General features: G+C 42.2%; 1 protein-coding gene across 4 annotated transcripts in view; it reads right to left on the bottom strand.

Annotated features, from left to right (window-relative positions):
* The window catches only part of LOC144667784 (signal transducer and activator of transcription 5B-like), a 246,403-nt gene that overhangs the window by 119,440 nt on the left and 107,862 nt on the right, over positions 1–19,101 (bottom strand). The gene's annotated exons all lie outside the window — the stretch shown is intronic.

Here is a 19,101-nt window from a genome sequence, read left to right as displayed (position 1 = left end):
CGGTAGGCTTGTAATGTATATTGGTGGCCAGTCTATCACCAGAAATTGAGACAGAGAGTTCAAGGAAGGGAAGGAAAGTGTCAGTGATGGACCAAGTGAAAATGATGGAGGGGCGGAAATTGGAAGCAAAATTAATAAATTTTTCCAGATCCAGACGAGAGCATGAAGCAGCACCGAAGCAATCATCAATGTACCGGAGAAAGAGTTGTGGGAGGGGGCCTGAGTAGGACTGGAACAAGGAATATTTCACATACCCCATAAAGAGACAGGCATAACTGGGGCCCATGCAGGTACCCATAGCCACACCTTTTATTTGGAGGAACTGAGACGAGTTTAAGGAGAAATTGTTCAGCGAGAGAACAAGTTCAGCCAGACGGAGGAGAGTGGTGGTGGATGGGGATTGCTCAGGCCTCTGTTCGAGGAAGAAGTTCGGGGTCCTCAGACCATCCCGGTGGGGGATGGAGGTGTAGAGGGATTGGACGTCCATGGTGAAGAGAAGGCAGTTGGGGTCGGGGAACTGGAAATTGTTGATATGATGTAGGGCGAGAGAGGAATCGTGGATGTAGGTGGGAAGAGACTGGACAAGGGGAGAGAGATAGCAAGAAATGAGTTCCGTGGGGCAGGAACAGGCTGACATGATTGGTCTGCTGGAACAGTCCTGTTTATGGATTTTGGGTAGGAGTTAGAAGCGGGCCGTCCAAGGTTGGGAGACTATGAGGTTGGAAGCTGTGGAGGGAAGATCTCCAGAGGAGATGAGGTCAGTGACAGTCCTGGAAACAATGGCTTGATGTTCAGTGGTGGGGTCATGGTCCAGAGGAAGGTAGGAGGAAGTGCCTGCGAGTTGACGCTCAGCCTCTGCGAGGTAGGGGTCAGTAGTGCCATGGATTTGGTTCTGGCTGCACTCCCCAGATGAACCATCACACATCAATATTCAGAACTGGTTGGAAAGATGAATGTGGACACCAGCACTACATGCCTTTTCCTATTTAACTGCTTGGTGATCACCCATTCCCTCTCTTCCTGCATCTCTTAAGCTGTGAGGTTACCATATCTATAAACATGCTGTCCACGAAGCTATCAACCTCAAGGATGCACCACCGTGACTCCAGCTGCTGCTGGAGTTCCAAAACCCGGTGCTCAAGCTGCTGTAACTGACGGCACTTCCTGCACAAATAGTTATCCAGGGCATCGGAATTGTCTTGGAGTTCCTACATAGTACAGGATGTGCACTCTTGAGCAACCCAGCCGTTCCTTTATCTGTTAGTTAATAAACTTGCTATCTTTACCAATATTGATAAACCTTACTGCTATTAATAAACCTTACTAATACTGATAAACCCTACTAATACTCAGTACAGCTTACTAGCTTTAAAAAAAAGATAAAACTGACCAGTTTATCCCATAGTTTAGGCAGGATCAATAGGGAATACTAACAAGCTAATCACCTACCTGCTTCCCTGTGATGTTGCACCTCAATTTTTCTTTCCGAACACGGCCCTGAACCCACAAACTGGTTCCTGGTTAGCTGCTTTATGCCGCACTGTGTTCTCACTCCATCCTGCTGCTCTCGCAGTCCAATAATGTGGAAAACTGCCCTGGTGTGTCCTGCCCACAAAAAGCTGTAAATCCAATCCGGCCAATTTCCAGCCCATGAGAGCACTTGCAATCATCAGCAAAATGATGGAAGGTGTCATCAACAGCACATACACACCAATAACTGGCTTACTGATGCTCAGCTTGGGTTTTGCCAGGACCACTCAGCTCCAAACCTCATTACAGCCTTGGTCCAAACAGGGAGAAAAGCGCTGAATTCCAAAAGTGAGGTAAGAGTAACTGCCTTTGACAACAAGGCAGCATTTGACCGAGTGTGGCATTAAGGAACCCTAGTAAAATTGGGGTCAACGAGAATCAGCTGGAGACATATCTAGTACAAAAGGAAGGTGATTGTTGTTATTAGAGGCCATCATCTCAGCTCCAAGACATAATTGCACGAGTTCCTCAGGGCAGTGTCTGCGGCCAAACCACCTTCAACTGCTTCAATGACCTTCTCTCCATCACAAGGGTCAGGAGTGAGGATTTTTGCTTATGATTGCATGGCGTTCAGTCTCATTCATAACTTCACAAATAATGACGCAGTCCGTGCCGTATGCACCAAGACCTGGACAACATTCAGGCTTGGGCTAATATGTGATAAGTAACATTCATGCTACACAAGTGGCAAGCATGATGATGTCCAACAAGAGAGTATCTATCTATCTATTTCCCCATGACATTCAACAGTATTACCATTGCTGAATTCCCCACTGTCAACATCTTGGGGGGGGGTTACCAGTGACCATAAACTTAACTAGACCAGCCACAGAAATACCATGGCTACTAGTGCAGGTCAGAGGCTGGGAAGTCTGTGGCGAGTAACTCACCTCCTGATCTACCAAGTACAAATCAGGAGTGTGATGGAATACTTGCCTGGATCAGTGCAGCTCCGACAACACTCAAAAAGCTCAACACCATCCAGGCCAAATCAGCTGCTTGATCAGCACCCCATCCACCACCTTAAACATTCACTCCCTCTACCGTTGACGCACAGTACCAGCAATGTGTACCATCCACAAAATGCATTACAAATCAACAAGCTCCTTCGACAGCACATTCCAAAACCGTGCATTAGATCAGCTAGAAAAACAAGGCAAGCAGACACATAGCAACACCACCACCTGCAAGTCCCCTTCCAAATCTCACACCATCCTGACTTAGAAATATATAAGCATTCCCCCACTCTCATTGAAATCCTGAAATTCCCTCCCTAAAAGCACCATTGTTCCTACGCCACAAGAACAGCAGCATTTCAGCAACCGCTCACTGCCACCTTCACAAGGGCAATTAGGGATGGCAAATAAATGCTGGCTCTGCCAGTGATGCCCACATCCCATGAATGATTGAAAAACAAAACGAGAGCTTGAAAGGTGGATAAAAATAGGACTGTAGCAGTACTTAATAGCATACATGAATTTTAAAAAAAATCTTTAAGATGTTTTGAAATGTCACAACTTCAGAAGTGTTCACTTGTAGTCAATCCCACCTCCATTCAGTAGTCTCCTTCCAACCTTTATTAGTTTATTTCAAGAGACATTTTGGAAGTCAGTTAATTGAATCCTTGCTAAGTCTTAAGGATGCTCCTCAGAACAATAAAGATGTCATGACATAATACAAATCGCATCCTCCAACAGAGGATAATCAAGGAAGATTTGAGTACTAAGGCTAGGGAAATCCATAAGGGAAACTGCAATGACTGTAGTTACTGGGAGAGACCTGCCAATGTATTTTCTGCCACTGCAGTTTAAACACTAATCCTTGATTGAAGCATTATTCCACATAGCTATGTCATCCATGGACATCCGTTTCAGAGATGGAGGAGCCAATAGTGGAACAGGCGGAAAATCCTCCTGTGACCAAAGAAAGTTTGCTGCCAGCAAGTCAGGACAATATAACTTAAGTGCTTGGAGCACAGTTTAAGTGTCAATAATTGGTGAGTACATTCTAAATCCGTGTATCATAATGATCCAGAATCGAAGGAAATCCAATTGATTTACTTTTTTCCTTATTGTCCAGAAACCTTAAAATATTCTTTCTTCTGCTGTTAATTTTCAAGATTGATTTTCTTTCACTGATTCCTTATGCGAGTTATATAATCTAATACAACTTATTCAAAATCTTAAAATGGTACTGCTTCAGCATCTCATTTGTCAAGGAACTATCATATTTTTCCTAATATTATTGTCGGATACTTTAAAGCAGGCTAATGCGTGTGTGTGTTTGTGTGCACATGCATGGTTCTGTGTGCATGGCTAATTTAATTCAATTAGAGGTGATTAGACTGCAAGCTTTAAATTATCAAAGAAGTGAGGTGTAAAACAGGCATTTGAACTGGAGATGAGTAAATTAGGGTGAGGTCTCAGCAGAGACGGTGTGAATGAAATTTGCATTTTTAGATAAGTGGGAAAGATGTTTGATTTTCAAAGGGACATGGAAAGTGTTTACAACTGGCAAGATAAATAAGGCAAGGTTGTTACATTGATTTTTCCCAGAGGTGCTGGCCATAATAATAACATGAAAGATTTTTATATTCTGGGAAAAGTAACTTCTAAAGACAAGTTGAAACAATGGGATTCACAGATCAAAAAGGGAGAAATATATTTAAAGGAGGATGGAAGGCTGAGAGGGGTACGGCCATGTGAGATCTTGAAAGGGGACTGAGAGAAACAGACTTGGGGAAAAAGCCTTTAGCCACCCTGCAGAAGTTTGCTGCTCCAGTAACCAAAGTTGTGTTAAAAACCTTTGGAATCATATTGTCCAGTGGTGCTTGTTTTGATATTGCTGGATAACATTATAAATTTGGAATCTATTTGGACTGTTGCCTTATAAGGGTGTGTAGTTGGGAGTCTGGTTAAGTAGAAATTTTGGGAAGTGTTATAACTGTAACTGTAACCTTGGGTGTTTAATATTTTTCTTTTGTTAATAAATGTTTTAATTTAATCTTTAATCTCTAAAGGTGGTCGTAGACTCATTACTTCTGACTTCAGTACACATGCCTTCTCGTAATAAATACAAATTGCAAAATCATTGTGATGGTGTGGCCAAGTTTCCCATGTGGATTTGGTCAGCCTGGTAAATTCCATCTGCCATATCATAACACATTATCTAAATTTTTAAAAGTTTTAATTAAGTACAATATTATTCAGGTACCTTCAACTTCTTCCCTTGCACTCTACAATATCTAACAGCCTGCAGCTTTTTAGCTGCACTACATTTTTTTGCTAACAGTGTATGAAGCAAGTCTTTCCTTTCCAGACTAAATTTCTTACCAAAACAAAAACAGAATTACCTGGAAAAACTCAGCAGGTCTGGCAGCATCGGCGGAGAAGAAAAGAGTTGACATTTCGAGTCCTCATGACCCTTCAACAGAACTAAGTAAAAATAGGAGAGGGGTGAAATATAAGCTGGTTTAAGGTGCGGGGGGTGGGGGGAGAGAAGTTAGGGGGGGGGTGGTTGTAGGGACAAGCAAGCAGTGATAGGAGCAGATAGTCAAAAGATGTCACAGACAAAGGAACAAAGACGTGTTAAAGGTGGTGATATTATCTAAGAGAATGCGCTAATTAAGAATGGATGGCAGGACACTCAAGGTACAGCTCTAGTGGGGGTGGGGTGGAAAGACTGACAGGGCATTACAGGTATAGATTTAAAAATAATGGAAATAGGTGGGAAAAGAAAAATCTATATAAATTATTGGAAAAAACAAAAGGGAGGGGGAAGAAACAGAAAGGGGGTGGGGATGGAAGAGGGAGTTCAAGATCTAAAGTTGTTGAATTCAATATTCAGTCTAGAAGGCTGTAAAGTGCCTAGTCGGAAGATGAGGTGCTGTTCCTCCAGTTTGCGTTGGGCTTCACTGGAACAATGCAGCTAGCCAAGCACAGACATGTGGGCAGGAGAGCAGGGTGGAATGTTAAAATGGCAAGCGACAGGGAGGTTTGGGTCTTTCTTGCGGACAGACCACAGGTGTTCTGCAAAGCGGTCGCCCAGTTTACGTTTGGTCTCTCCAATGTAGAGGAGACCGCATTGGGAGCAATGAATGCAGTAGACTAAGTTAGGGGAAATGCAAGTGAAATGCTGCTTCACTTGAAAGGAGTGTTTGGGCCCTTGGCAAACCTCCCTGTCGCTTGCCATTTTAACACTCTACCCTGCTCTCTTGCCCACATGTCTGTCCTTGGCTTGCTGCATTGTTCCAGTGAAGCCCAACGCAAACTGGAGGAACAGCACCTCATCTTCTGACTAGGCACTTTACAGCCTTCCGGACTGAATATTGAATTCAACAACTTGAGATCTTGAACTCCCTCATCCATCCCCACCCCCTTTCTGTTTCTTCCCCCTCCCTTTTGTTTTTTCCAATAATTTATATAGGTTTTTCTTTTCCCACCTATATCCATAATTTTTAAATATACACCTGTAATGCCCTGTCAGTCTTTTCACCCCACTCCTACTAGAGCTGTACCTTGAGTGTCCTGCCATCCATTCTTAATTAGCACATTCTCTTAGATAATATCACCACCTTCAACACCTCTTTGTTCCTTTATCTGTGACATCTTTTGATTATCTGCTCCTATCACTGCTTCCTTGTCCCTACAACCACCCCCCCCCCTAACTTCTCTCCCCCCACCCCCCAAACCTTAAACCAGCTTATATTTCACCCCTCTCCTATTTTTAGGACTCGAAACGTCAACTCTTTTCTTCTCCGCCAATGCTGCCAGACCTGCTGAGTTTTTCCAGCTAATTCTGTTTTTGTTTTGGATTTCCAGCATCCGCAGTAGTTTTTTGTTTTTAAATTTCTTACCAGATGACTAAGTAAGGGAGAGCCCCTCAAAAAATACTTTGGTATAAATTAAACACAATGCAAGAATTGAGGAGCTCCAGTGACACCCAGTCACCTAGCTCAAACCATCACCTGACTCAATTCGTAGTGTTTGGTATTTCTGCATTGAGATCTAGCCATTTGATTCATTAATATGGCAATATATTTTGTAACTGACTAACTTTATGTACAAGTTCTCAAATTTATCTTAAATATATAGTGCAGATTATAATGTCAAAAGCTCCATGTTGCCTGCATACTATGTAGACTCCCATATGATGCTGAAACTTGGGCTGCGTATCAGAAGCAGAAGGATTTGGACAGGTTAGGAGAATGGGCAAAGAAGTGGCAGATGGAATACAACGTGGGGAAGTGCGAGGTCATGCATTTGAGTAGGAAGAATAGAGGCATAGACTATGTTCTAAATGGAGAGAGAATTCAGAAATCTGGAGTGCAAAAGGACTTGGGAGTCCTAGTCCAGGATTCTCTTAAGGTTAATTTGCAGGTTGAGTCGGTAGTTAGGAAGGCAAATGCAACGTTAGCATTTATTTTGAGAGGACTAGAATATAAAAGCAGGGATGTGCTGCTGAGGCTTTATAAGGCTCTGGTCAGACCACATTTAGAATATTGTGAGCAATTTTGGGACCCGTATCTCAGGAAGGATGTGCTGGCCCTGGAAAGGGTCCAGAGGAGGTTCACGAGAACGATCCCAGGAATAAAAGGCCTAACATACGAGGAACGTTTGAGGACTCTGGGTCTATACTCGATGGAGTTTAGAAGGATGAGGGGGGATCTGATTGAAACTTACAGAATACTGAAAGGCCTGGATAGAGTGGACGTGGGGAAGATGTTTCCATTAGTAGGAGAGACTAGGACCCAAGGGCACAGCCTCAGACTAAAGGGAAGACCTTTTAGAACAGAGATGAGGAGAAACGTCTTTAGCCAGAGAGTGGTGAATCTTTGGAATTCATTGCCACAGAACGCTGTGGAGGCCAGGTCATTGAGTGTATTTAAGAGCGAGATAGATAGATTCTTGATCGGTAAGGGGATCATAGGTTACGGGGAGAAGGCGGGAGAACGGGGTTGAGAAACTTATCAGCCATGATTGAATGGTGGAGCAGACTCAATGGGCTGAATGGCCTAATTTCTGCTCCTATGTCTTATGGTCTTATGGTAAGCTGAAACACAGATTGAATTCATTTCATATGCGTTGCTGGAGTAAGATCACTGGATCCACTGGCAGCATAGGGTCCCGAGCACAAAATTACCGCAGCTTTTCAAACTCAAGTATCATGGCAATGCTTAAGCAATGTTGATTAGGGTGGCTGGGCCATGTCACTAGAATGGATGATGACTGCCTACCAAAAGATGCATTGTATGGAGAGCTTAGTGGTGCCAATAGACCTTTTGGCTGCCAAAACTAAAATATCAGAACTCATAAGCAAGCAAGACATTATTTCATGCCAGACTAATTTCCAACAACTGGAAATAATCTGCACATGACCAAAGAACTTGGCACCAAAGTCTTCACATTGGAACATGGAAATTTGAAGAACTCTGCTTTCAGATTACCACAGAAAAGCACCATCGCAGGAAGGAGCAACGGGCAGTCACCTCTGCATCAGCAAATGATACAATACTCCCACTGCAACCCACAATGCCCTGCTTGAATTAGATTGTGCTCCCGCCTGACGACTCAACAGCTGAGCTGTGGATGTGACTATTTAGCAATATTCAAAAGCGCAAGAAGAAAAGGATTTCTATGCCATTCTAGCTTTCAAAAGCTTGATCTAAGAGATAGGTTTTAAGAGGTGTCTTAAAGGAGGAAAATGAGGTAGGCAGAGAGGTTTAAGGAGAGAATTCAGGATCTTGTGGCCTGGGCAACTGAAGGCAGGGCACCAATGGTGGAACAACTGTATATGGGGATGTACAAGAGGCCAGAACCTGAGGAGCACAGATACCTCAGAGGGTTGTGGGGTTGGAGGAGATTACAGAGATAAACAAGGTGGGGCGGTGGGTTGGGGGAGGGGTGGTAGAGTTGTGGCAAGACAATGAAAAGATTTGAAATCAAGGATAAGAATTGGAACAGTTTTTGTAGGTCAGTGGACGCAGGGGTGAAGGGGAACAGGGCTTGCTACGAGTTAAGACACAGGCAGTGTTTTGGATGAGCCAAGTTTATGATGGGTAGAATGTGGGAGACAAACCAGGGGCACATACATTTTTTAAAAATATGAGTGCCGCTGGCGAGGCCATCCCTAATTAACCTTGTTCAGAGGGCATTTTAAGAGTCAACCACATCGCTGTGGGTCTGGAATCTGTAAGGACAGCAGTTTTCCTTCCCTAAAGGACATTAATGAATCAATGGGTTTTTTATGACATTCGGCAATGGCTTCATGGTCATCAGATTTCAATTCCAAATTTTTATTGAATTCAAGTTTCACCATCTGCTGTCTTGGGATTTGAACACCGGGTCCCCAGAGCATTACCTAAATTATGCTGGAATACTAGTCCAGTGACAATACCACTATGCCACCGCTTCCCCATGCTCAATGAAAAGTCATTTGCAGAGAGAGAGGAAGAGGGAATGAGGAAGAGGAAGATATTTAGGGAGGATATCATTGGACGATACAGAGATGGGATTGGGGGCTGCAGGCAAGGCCACAATAGGATTTAAACACAAGAATCAGAATTTTAAATTGGAGCTGTAAGGGGACTGGGAGCTAACGCAGGTTAGCAAGGATCTGTGGGTGGGGATTGGTGGGGGATGGGGTTGGTGGGTGATTATGGATGTAATGGACTTGCTGTGGGATTGGATAAGGACAGAAGCATTTTGAACAGGTTGACGTTTTAGAGGATGCACGAGAACACTGAAATAATCCCTTCTGGAGATGAGAAAGGGTTGAGTTCCAACTTCCAAAATCAGGTTGGTTGAGGGTCAGGTCAGGGGATAAAATTCAAATTATCTGAAACAAGAACTCAAACCACCTTGAATCCACTTCTGCTTTTAATGAGAGGTGTGGCAAGCTTGCAAGATGTTGGGTGATCCATTAAATACTTTCATGAGGTTGCATTCATTTTAACAGGGGCCACAAGCAATGGGTTTCTCAGACCTTGACAAAACTGGAAGGTGAAGGGAGGCAAGGAGGAATAAATCATGAGCTATGTACCTTTAGGGCACTGCTTATGACACAGGATAAACAGGAATATTTCCCCTCGTCTAACAAGCTAACTATGCCCCACTCAACCCGTGATCTTCTGTGTCCCCACACCCCCAATCCCGCTATTAGATCCCTCCCGATTATCACTGGAACCATACCAATAATTATCTGGCAGCCATACCATCCCACAACCAATCGGAATGCCCATCCCACCTCTTGCTCTCTCCCACGCCATCCTCCACTGGACCTTTCCGCTCTCAGCCTAGCTGAATTGTGGCCTTGTGCCATAAGAGTTTCTGCCCGATAGGCCTCCAGCCTATTAATCAGTCTGTGTGGGGACAGGAAGCTTACAGAAAAAAAATGTCAAGATTTTTCACAGTTACAAACAGCAGAATGTTAACATATACTTCTGGGTTTCCCAACCTCAAAATAGCGACCCCCCCCCCCCCCCCACCCCCGTCTGGGCACACACACAACGTGCCTCCAAGCTATTTCTAGGCCATAAAATAGAGCTTCAGCAGCTGATTGGTTGAGTTTGGGGTAGAAATGAGAGATGCTACAGTGCAGGAAGTTGGTGGCCTCTGTGAAAGAGAGGATACTGGTTCTGAAATTCATCTCAGAATTGAATAGAATGCCAAGGTTACAAGGACAGGGAGTTTGTGGCAGGAGCTAGAGAACAGGGCTTCAGTCTTCCCAATACTTCGCTGGAGAAAATTATAACCAAATTAGTGAAACTGCCACTGACAGGAATTACTGCAGTACAATACTCTTAGGAGCTACCCACTTCTGATGGCTAAACAGCAGGCCTAGTCAAATATCTCATCAATATTCATCAGCCACTGCTAAAACCTCTTGCTGAGGTACCAGATGAAAATGGTGGTCACAAAACTCTCGCAATCAATGTTTCAGGAAGAGGATATAAAATTGCTGAGTAAACAGCAAGGAAAAGTCATTTAATCTAAATTCAGTATCCATTTAAGTTTTATAAACTTCAAGTTCTTTACACAAAACAATATGACAATTTGCATTTTACATTGTATCCTTAATGTAGGAAAACGTCATTGGCTACACAAGTGCATCAGCAAACAAAATTTGATACTGAGCCACCTAAGGAGGTATTAGCACAGATGGCCAAACACTTGGCAGAAGAGACCAGTTTAGAGGAGTGTTTTAAAGGAAGAAAGGCGAGTACAAGGGCAGAGATGTCTTTGGAGGGAATCTCAGAGCTTAGGGCCGAGGTAGCAGAAGGCTACCATCAATGTGGATATAAAACTTAAAGGTAGAGTTGCAAAAAATAAAAAAAGCTTTTTGGCAAAATGTTTCTTTGCCCATTCTTAAAAATTCTTACAACCTTAAATGGTCAAGCTATGCCAGAGCAACACAAGTCAAAAATTAAAATATAAGTGACAAACACTAAGTGCAGGTTGGATGTTTTGAAAACAAGAACCGTGTTGACAAGATAGAAACATGGAAACAAACCAAATTTACAGTATAGGAGTCGGCCATATGGCCCATCATGTCTGTGCCAGCCGAAGAGTTATCCAATCTAATCTCACTTTCGAGTTCTTTGTCTGTCGCCCTGCAGGTTAAAGCACTTCAAATGCATACCCAAAGTATTTATTTAAAATGTGATGAGGGCTTCTCCTCTACCACCCTCTCCATCAGTGAATTCCCCACCATCCTCTGGATGAAAACATTTCTCAAAGCCCTCTAGCACTTCTACCAATTACTTATAATCTACATCCCTGGTACAGACCTCTCTGCTAGGGGTAATAGGTCCATCCTATCCACTCTGTCGAGGCCTTTCATAATTTTAGACACCTCAATTAAATCTCTCATTGGCCTCCGTTGTTTTAAAGGAAACAACTCCTGCCTATCCGATCTTACTTCATAGCGAAAACTCTCTATCACTTGCAACATCCTGGTAAACATACCTGTACCTCTCGTGCGATCGCATCATTCCGTTTTGCAACAACCAGAACTGTACGGAGTACTCTAGTTGTGGTTTAGTGTTTTGCACCTCCCAGCTCTTACATTCTATATCTCAGCTAATAAAGGAGGTATGCCAAATGCCTTGTTAAACAGCTTATCCACCATGTCCTACTACCTTCAGAGATCTGTCATTATGTACTTCCAGGTCCCTCTGTTCCTCTAGACCTCTCAGGATCCTGCCATTTCCTGTGCATCCTCTCCCTTGTTTGCCCTCCCCAAAAGCATTACCTCACACACCTCTGGATTGAATTTCATTTGCTACTTTTCTGCCCACCTGACCACTCCATTGTTATCTGCCTGCAGTCTACAGATTCTTCCACATCAAACACACAATTTTTGTATCATCTGCAAACTTATCTATGCCCCTACATTTAAATATTAATTACTAATATAAACCACAATACTGTGGTTACAAGAGCAGGTCAAAGGCTAGGAATCTTGCAGCGAGTAACTCACCTCCTGAATCCCCAAAGCCTGTCCACCTGTCCAACAAGGCACAAGTCAGGAGTGTGATGGAATACTCCCCACTTGCCTGGATGAGTGCAGCTCCAACACTCAAGAAGCTTGACACCATCCAGTACAAAGCAGCCCGTTTAATTGACACCCCATCCACAAACATTCACTCCCTCCACCACCGACGAACAGTGGCAGCAGTGTGTGTACCATCTACAAGATGCACCACAGGAACTCACCAAGCCAAGCAGCACCTTCCAAACCCATGACCAGTGCCATCTAGAAGGACAAGGACAGCAGACAGATGGGAACATCACCACCTGGAAGTTCTCCTCCAAGTCACACACCATCCTGACTTGGAAATATTTCACCGTTCCTTCACTGTCGCTGTGTCAAAATCCTGGAACTCCCTCCCTAACAGCACTATGGGTGTACCTACATCACATGGACTGCAGCAGTTCAAGAAGACAGCTCACCACCACCTTCTGAAGGGCAATTGGGGATGGGCAATAAGATCTGGCCTAGCCTGCCCATATCCCATGAATGAATAACAAAATATATACCCAGTGGTGAGACCTGCAGAACTCCATTGGAAACAGCCTTCCAGTCACAAATAAAACCTGATTCCCCTTTTTTCCTGCCACTGAGCCAATTCTGGATTCAACTTGCCACTTTTCCATGGGCTTACTTTTCTGACCAGTCTGCCTTGTGGGACCTTGTCAAAAGCCTAGCTAAAATCCAGGTAGACACCATCAAATGTATTACCCTTTCCAATTCTCCTCAAAAAAATTAAATCTAGTTAGACACAACCTTCCCTTAATAAATCCATGCTATTCTTTATTAGTCGGTGCCTTTCCAAATGCTGATTCATACTGTCCCTCAGAATTTTTTGAAACAATTTGCCGAATACCGAGGTTAGGCTGACTGGCCTGTAATTACTCAGTTTATCCCTCCCTCCCTTTTTAAAAAGACGATACAATGTTAGCAGTTCCCCAGCAGCACACCTGTACCCTGAGGGGACTGTAAAATGATGGTTAGAGCCTCTTGCATTTCCTCTCTTGTTTCTCTTAACAAACTGGAATATATTTCATTTAGTAAGCTCTCTTTTGTCTCTTTTGCCCTGTTCACCACATTACTACTTCTCTTTAGTTCTGAAGAGTCATATGGACTCGAAACGTTAAGACTGTCTTTCTCTCCACAGATGCTGTCAGACCTGCTGAGTTTTTCCAGCAATTGTTGTTTTTGTTTCAGATTTCCAGCATCCGCAGTATTTTGCTTTTATCTTAGTGTTTAATTGACTGCCGCTTCTCTTCCAGAAATGCCTACCTTGAAGTAGTACTGCTCTTCTCTCCAACAGGATTTCCGCTTGTCTCTTTTGCCCTGTTCACCACATTTCTGCTTCTCTTTAGTTCTGAAGAGTCATATGGACTCAAAACGTTAACTCTGTCTTTCTCTCCACAGATGCTGTCAGACCTGTAATTTTTGTTTTTGTTGTGTCATATTTCATTCAGGCCTGGCAATTTATCCATTTTCAGAGACTGAACACCTTAACTACAATGTCTGCATTCCACCGCCAACCCCTTTGTGAAGTCAAGATACAAGGTGTTCATTAAGAACCAGGTCCACGCCCTCCTACTCCACACACGTTATCTTCTTGATCTCTAATCGGTCCTGCTTTTTCCCTAGAAATCCTCTTGTGCTTTATGTATTTATAAAACATATTGGGTATTATCTGAGAAACTGACTGTTATTGATATAATGTGAAGACGATGTCTGTATGCAGTAACGGAGCACATTATGGCAAGAGGTGCACGATAAGCAGGGTACATATAATATGCCTAAAGATCTTAACCTTCAAAGAAGTGGATCAGTTACAGTGCAATGAACATATATACAAATTAGGAGGAGTGGGCCACTCAGCCCCTCAAGCCTGCCCGGCCATTCAATAAGTTCATGGCTGATCTGATTATAACCTCAACTCCACATTCCTACCTACCTCCGATAACCTTTCACCCCCTTGCTTAACAAGAACCTATCTAGCTCTGCCTTAAAAATATTCAAAGATTCTGCTTCCAATGTCTTTTGAGGAAGTGTTGCAAAACAAATTCTCCTAATCTCTGTCCTGAATGGGCAACCCCTTATTTTTAAACAGTGGTCCTTAGTACTAGGTTCTCCCACAAAGGAGAAACATCCTCTCCACATCCACCTTGTCAAGACCCCTCAGGATTTTATATGTTCCAATCAAGTTGCCTCTTACTCTTCTAAACTCTAGCTGATACAAGCCTAGTCTGTCCAACCTTTCCTCAGAAGACAACCCACCCAGTCTAAGTATTAGTTTAGTAAACCTTCTATGAACTGCTTCCAATGCACTGACATCCTTCCTTAAATAAGGAGACCAATACTGTACACAGTACTCCAGATGTGATCTTACCAATGCCCTGTATAACTGAAGCAAAACCTCCCTACTTTTGCATTCAACTCCCCTCGCTCTAAATAATAACACTCAATTAGCTTTCCTAATTATTTTCTGTACTTGCATACTAGCCTTCTGTGATTCATGCACTAGGACCCCCAAATCCCTCTGTATCTCAGAGCTCTGCAATCTATCACCATTTAGATAATATGCTCCTTTTTTATTTTTCTTGCCAAAATGGACAGTTTCACACTTCGCCACATTATACTCCTTTTGCCACAACACTATTTGCCAGGCCTTTTCCCACTCACTTAACCTATCTATATCCCTTGATAGCCTCCTTGTGTCCTCTTCACATGTTACTATCCTACCTATCTTTGTGACATCAGCAAATTTAGCAGCCATTCCTTCATCAAAGTCACTTACATAAATTGTAAAAAGTTGAGACCCCAGCATTGATCCCTGTGGCACAGCACTCATCACATCCTGCCAACCAGAAAAGGACCCATTTATGCCTACCCTGTGCTTCCTGTGAGCTAGCCAATCTTCTATCCATGTCAATATGTTACCCCCTATACCATGAACTTTTATTTTTCACAGTAACCTTTGATTTTATCAAATGCTTTCTGGAAATCTAAACACAGTACATCCACCTTTATCCATAGCAAATGTTACTTCTTCAAAGGACTCCAATAAATTGGTTAAACATGATTTCCCTTTCACAAAACCATCTTGACCCTGCCAGATTACCTCGAATTTTTCCACGTACCCTATGACATCTTGAATACGACGGTAACAAACCTTTTCCCTATGACAGATGTTAAGTTAACTGGCCTGTAGTTTCCTGCTTTCTGTCTCCCTCCCTTTTTGAATAAAAGGAGTTACCTTCATTATTTTCCAATCTAATGGAGCCTTCCCAGGATCTTGTGAATTTTGGAATATTAAGACCAACACATCATCTATCTCACTAGCCACTTCTTTTAACACTCTAGGATGAGTGCATCGGGGACCGGGGACTTGTCAGCCCGCAGCTCCAACAATTTTCTCAGTACACCTTCCTTGGTGATTGTAATTTTCCCCAAGTTCCTCCCTTCCATTTCCTGATTTACAGCTATTTCTGGGATGTTACTTGTATCCTTTATAGTGAAGACTGATGCAAAATACTGGTTCAATTCATCTGCTATCTCCTTATGTTCCATTATTAATTCCCTAGACTCACTTTCTATAGGACCAACACTTATTTTGTCAACCTTTTAAAAAAAAATCTACAGAAACTCTCACCGTCTTTACATTTCTAGCTGGCTTTCTCTCGTACTAATTTTTCCTTTCTTATCAATCTTTTGATCATTCTTTGCTGTTTTTCATATTCTACCCAATCCTCTGGCCTGCCACCCATCTTTGCGCAATTATATGGCTTTTTCTTTAAGTTTGATGCTATCTTTAACTTTTTTGTTAACCACGGATGGTGGGTCCTCCCCTTGGAATTTTTCTCTTATTGTAATGTATCTATTCTCTGGATTCTAAGATATCCTCTTAAATGTCCGCCACTGCATCTCTATTGACCTATCCCTTAACCTAATTTGCCAGTTTACTTTAGCTAGCTGTGCTTTCATGCCATCATAATTGCCCTTATTTAAGTTTAAAATACCAATCTTAGACCCACTGTTCTCTCCCTCAAGCTGAATGTAAAATTCAATCATATTATGCTCGCTGCTGCCTAGGGACGCCTTCACTATGAGGTATCTAATCAAATCTAAGTCATTACACAAACCAGGTCTAGTATAGCCTGCTCTCTGGTTGGTGCTACAACGTGTTGTTGTAAGAAACTATCTCAAAAACATTCTATGAATTCCTCATCTAGGCTGCCTTTGCCCATCTGATTTTCCCAGTCTATATGCAAATTAAAATGCCCCACGATTACTGCTGTACTTTTCTGACAAGCTCCCATTATTTCTTTCTTTCTATGCTTACCTACTGTATAGTTACTGTTAGAGGGCCTATATACCACTCTGGCAAGGCATTTTTGCTCTTTATGGTTCAAAAAGTTAGAATTGACTGTTGGAAACTTGAATATCAAAACAAACTGATTAATAAAATGCAGCAGGAACTGAATAATTTCAACCAAAACTTCATTTCCATCACTGAAGCTTTGTAGATATGTTCTAAAGTTAGTTTGTACTTGAATATTTTATGACTTTTCATAGATGTGCATTTCATGTTACGAAATCCTTTGAGCTCAAATTTTCTATTGATTAATCAACATAGTAGCATCCCACAACAATGTACTCTTATTTGAGTCAGACCCAAGATGTCTTTTACATTGTGAAGTAGATGTAACCATACAATTTAACCTCAAATGTCAGGCTCAGAAATCACACACATGCTGTAAATAAGGCAAATCATGAAACAAATTGCATTCTGTACCAATTAAATTTGGAATTTCCCCAAGTCAACAAAAATAATTTTGTTAACCCCTCTCAGCACATCATGCCATTGCTTCTTTTGCCATTTACCTTAAATCGGTATCCTCTGGATCAGCTGTTTCCTATTAACTATCTACACTCCTCATGATTTTGAGCACCTCTATTAAATCACCTTAAAACCTTTTCTTCTCTAAGAAGAGGACCAGCTTCTCCTATTCTATTCACATAACCGAAGTCGCTCATCCCTGGAGCCATTCTTGTAAATCTTTTCTGCACCATCTCTAATGCCTCTAATGTTACATCAATATCCAGATGTATAAATGAAGCCAAGCATAATAAACAATTACATTGTTCCTGGTCTGAGAAGTTCATTTATATCAAGAGGAGATTGATAAGCATGTTCTACAATGAGACAACATATCACAGAACTGTGAATAATTCTTCCAAGTAGTTGCAGCATGAATAAAACACGTCTCCAGTAGTCTCGTAACTTTTAAGATGAAAGTTTTGGGTGAGGATTTCCTTTTAATTCTAACAGAACACCATGGTAGCACAGTAGAAATCCATTGTTATGTGGTTCAGGTGGAAACCAGGCACAAATCTAGCTGCATGCGAGGATGCCTAATTCATGAGAATGCAAAAGCAAATGAAAATCTAGCTAATTTATATTTAGTACACAGATTATACCAGATGTATGGACATACAAACTCTTAATCTAGGGCAGAGGAAGAGCTGATCAATACCACAGTAATAACATTATGGCAATGTCAAATGTGTAAGGAATTCAGTCGCATTCCTAAAACTGACTGAAGAAACCCACAACCACTGCCACCTAGAAGGACAAGGGCAGCAGATAGATGGGAACACCACCACCTGGAAGTTCCCCTCCAAGTCACTCACCACCCTGACTTGGAAATATATCGCTGTTCCTTCACTGTCACTGGGTCAAAATCCTAACAGCACTGTGGGTGTACCTACACCACAGGGACTGCAGTGTTTCAAGAAGGGAGCTCACCACCACCTTCTCAAGGGCAACTAGGGATGGGCAATAAATGCTGGCCCAGCCAGCGAAGCCCACATCCTGCGAATGAATAAAAAAAAACGGTTCATTTTATTTTCAATCAAACAATGAGAAGCAGTGAATAATCTTAACAAAACAAGACAAAGGAAGAAAATATTCGTCATCAAACACCTCAATGTCATTAGATTATGACCTTGCATCAAGGCTTTTCGATCATACAAGTGGCTTCCTCATTGTTCTGATGCAACAGTGTGGTTATTGAAGGTTTCAGGTTTGCAGCCTGCTGGCAAGTCACTGCCTGCACTAAATCTATTAAGTGCCTTCAATAAGAAAGCTATGCTGCAGAAATCTTCCCACGCATTTACTATTGCAGATGCTTCAGACAGGAACAGACCTAATTGGCTACTTTGGCACTAGCATCCTATTTTAACAGTTGCAACCATCACTGCATTTGTTCTGCTACAGCCAAACAGTGTTATTTTGTTCAATGTTATTATGTAGAATCTAACCAGGATAATTTTTCCCAAATTGTGGATCCAATGATAGTTTCCAAGTGCTCTACAAGAATGATAGGAAACTTTGATGATAATTTCACAGACAACAAACCTGGCAAAGATTTTTTTCCACTAATAATTGTGTGTTGAATTTATACTCAAAATTAATGGCAACAGTCCAGGAGAATGGAACATTTCTACTTTACGCATCTAGTCACAGCCAGCCACAGGCATTCACAGATCAAATAATCAAAAACTGGATGTAATGTGAAACCACCTCTACACTGCCACAATAATATACCTTTTACAAGTAAGCCAACAAACTGTGTGAACTAAAAGAACAAACTTATATTTACGTAGCACCTTTCATATCCCAAGGACATTTCTCAAACATTTCACAACCAATAAAGTACTTTTGAAATGCAGTCGCTGTTGCAATGTAGGAAAATACTGTAGCCAATTTGCACCTAGCACAAACAGCAATGAGATAAATTAATTAAACTGGGGGTCAGGAATAAATGTTGACCAGGACACTAGGGAAACTGACCTGCTCTTCTTCAAACAGTACCATGGCATCTCTCACGTTCGCCCGAGAAGGCAGACAGAGCCTTGGCTGTTGGAACTTTTAACAGCACAACAATCCCTTTGCATTGAAAGTATTTGCTACAATACTAAATACTTATTTTAGGTATGTACTAGTTCAGTAAAGGCGGCACTTGCATAGTTAAGCAACCATGTCAATAA

The sequence above is a fragment of the Cetorhinus maximus genome, chromosome 25, assembly GCF_964194155.1.
Source record: "Cetorhinus maximus chromosome 25, sCetMax3.hap1.1, whole genome shotgun sequence".
Classification (NCBI taxonomy): domain Eukaryota; kingdom Metazoa; phylum Chordata; class Chondrichthyes; order Lamniformes; family Cetorhinidae; genus Cetorhinus; species Cetorhinus maximus.
Note: the sequence above shows the minus strand (reverse complement) of the source record. Positions and strands in the feature narration are given on the sequence as shown.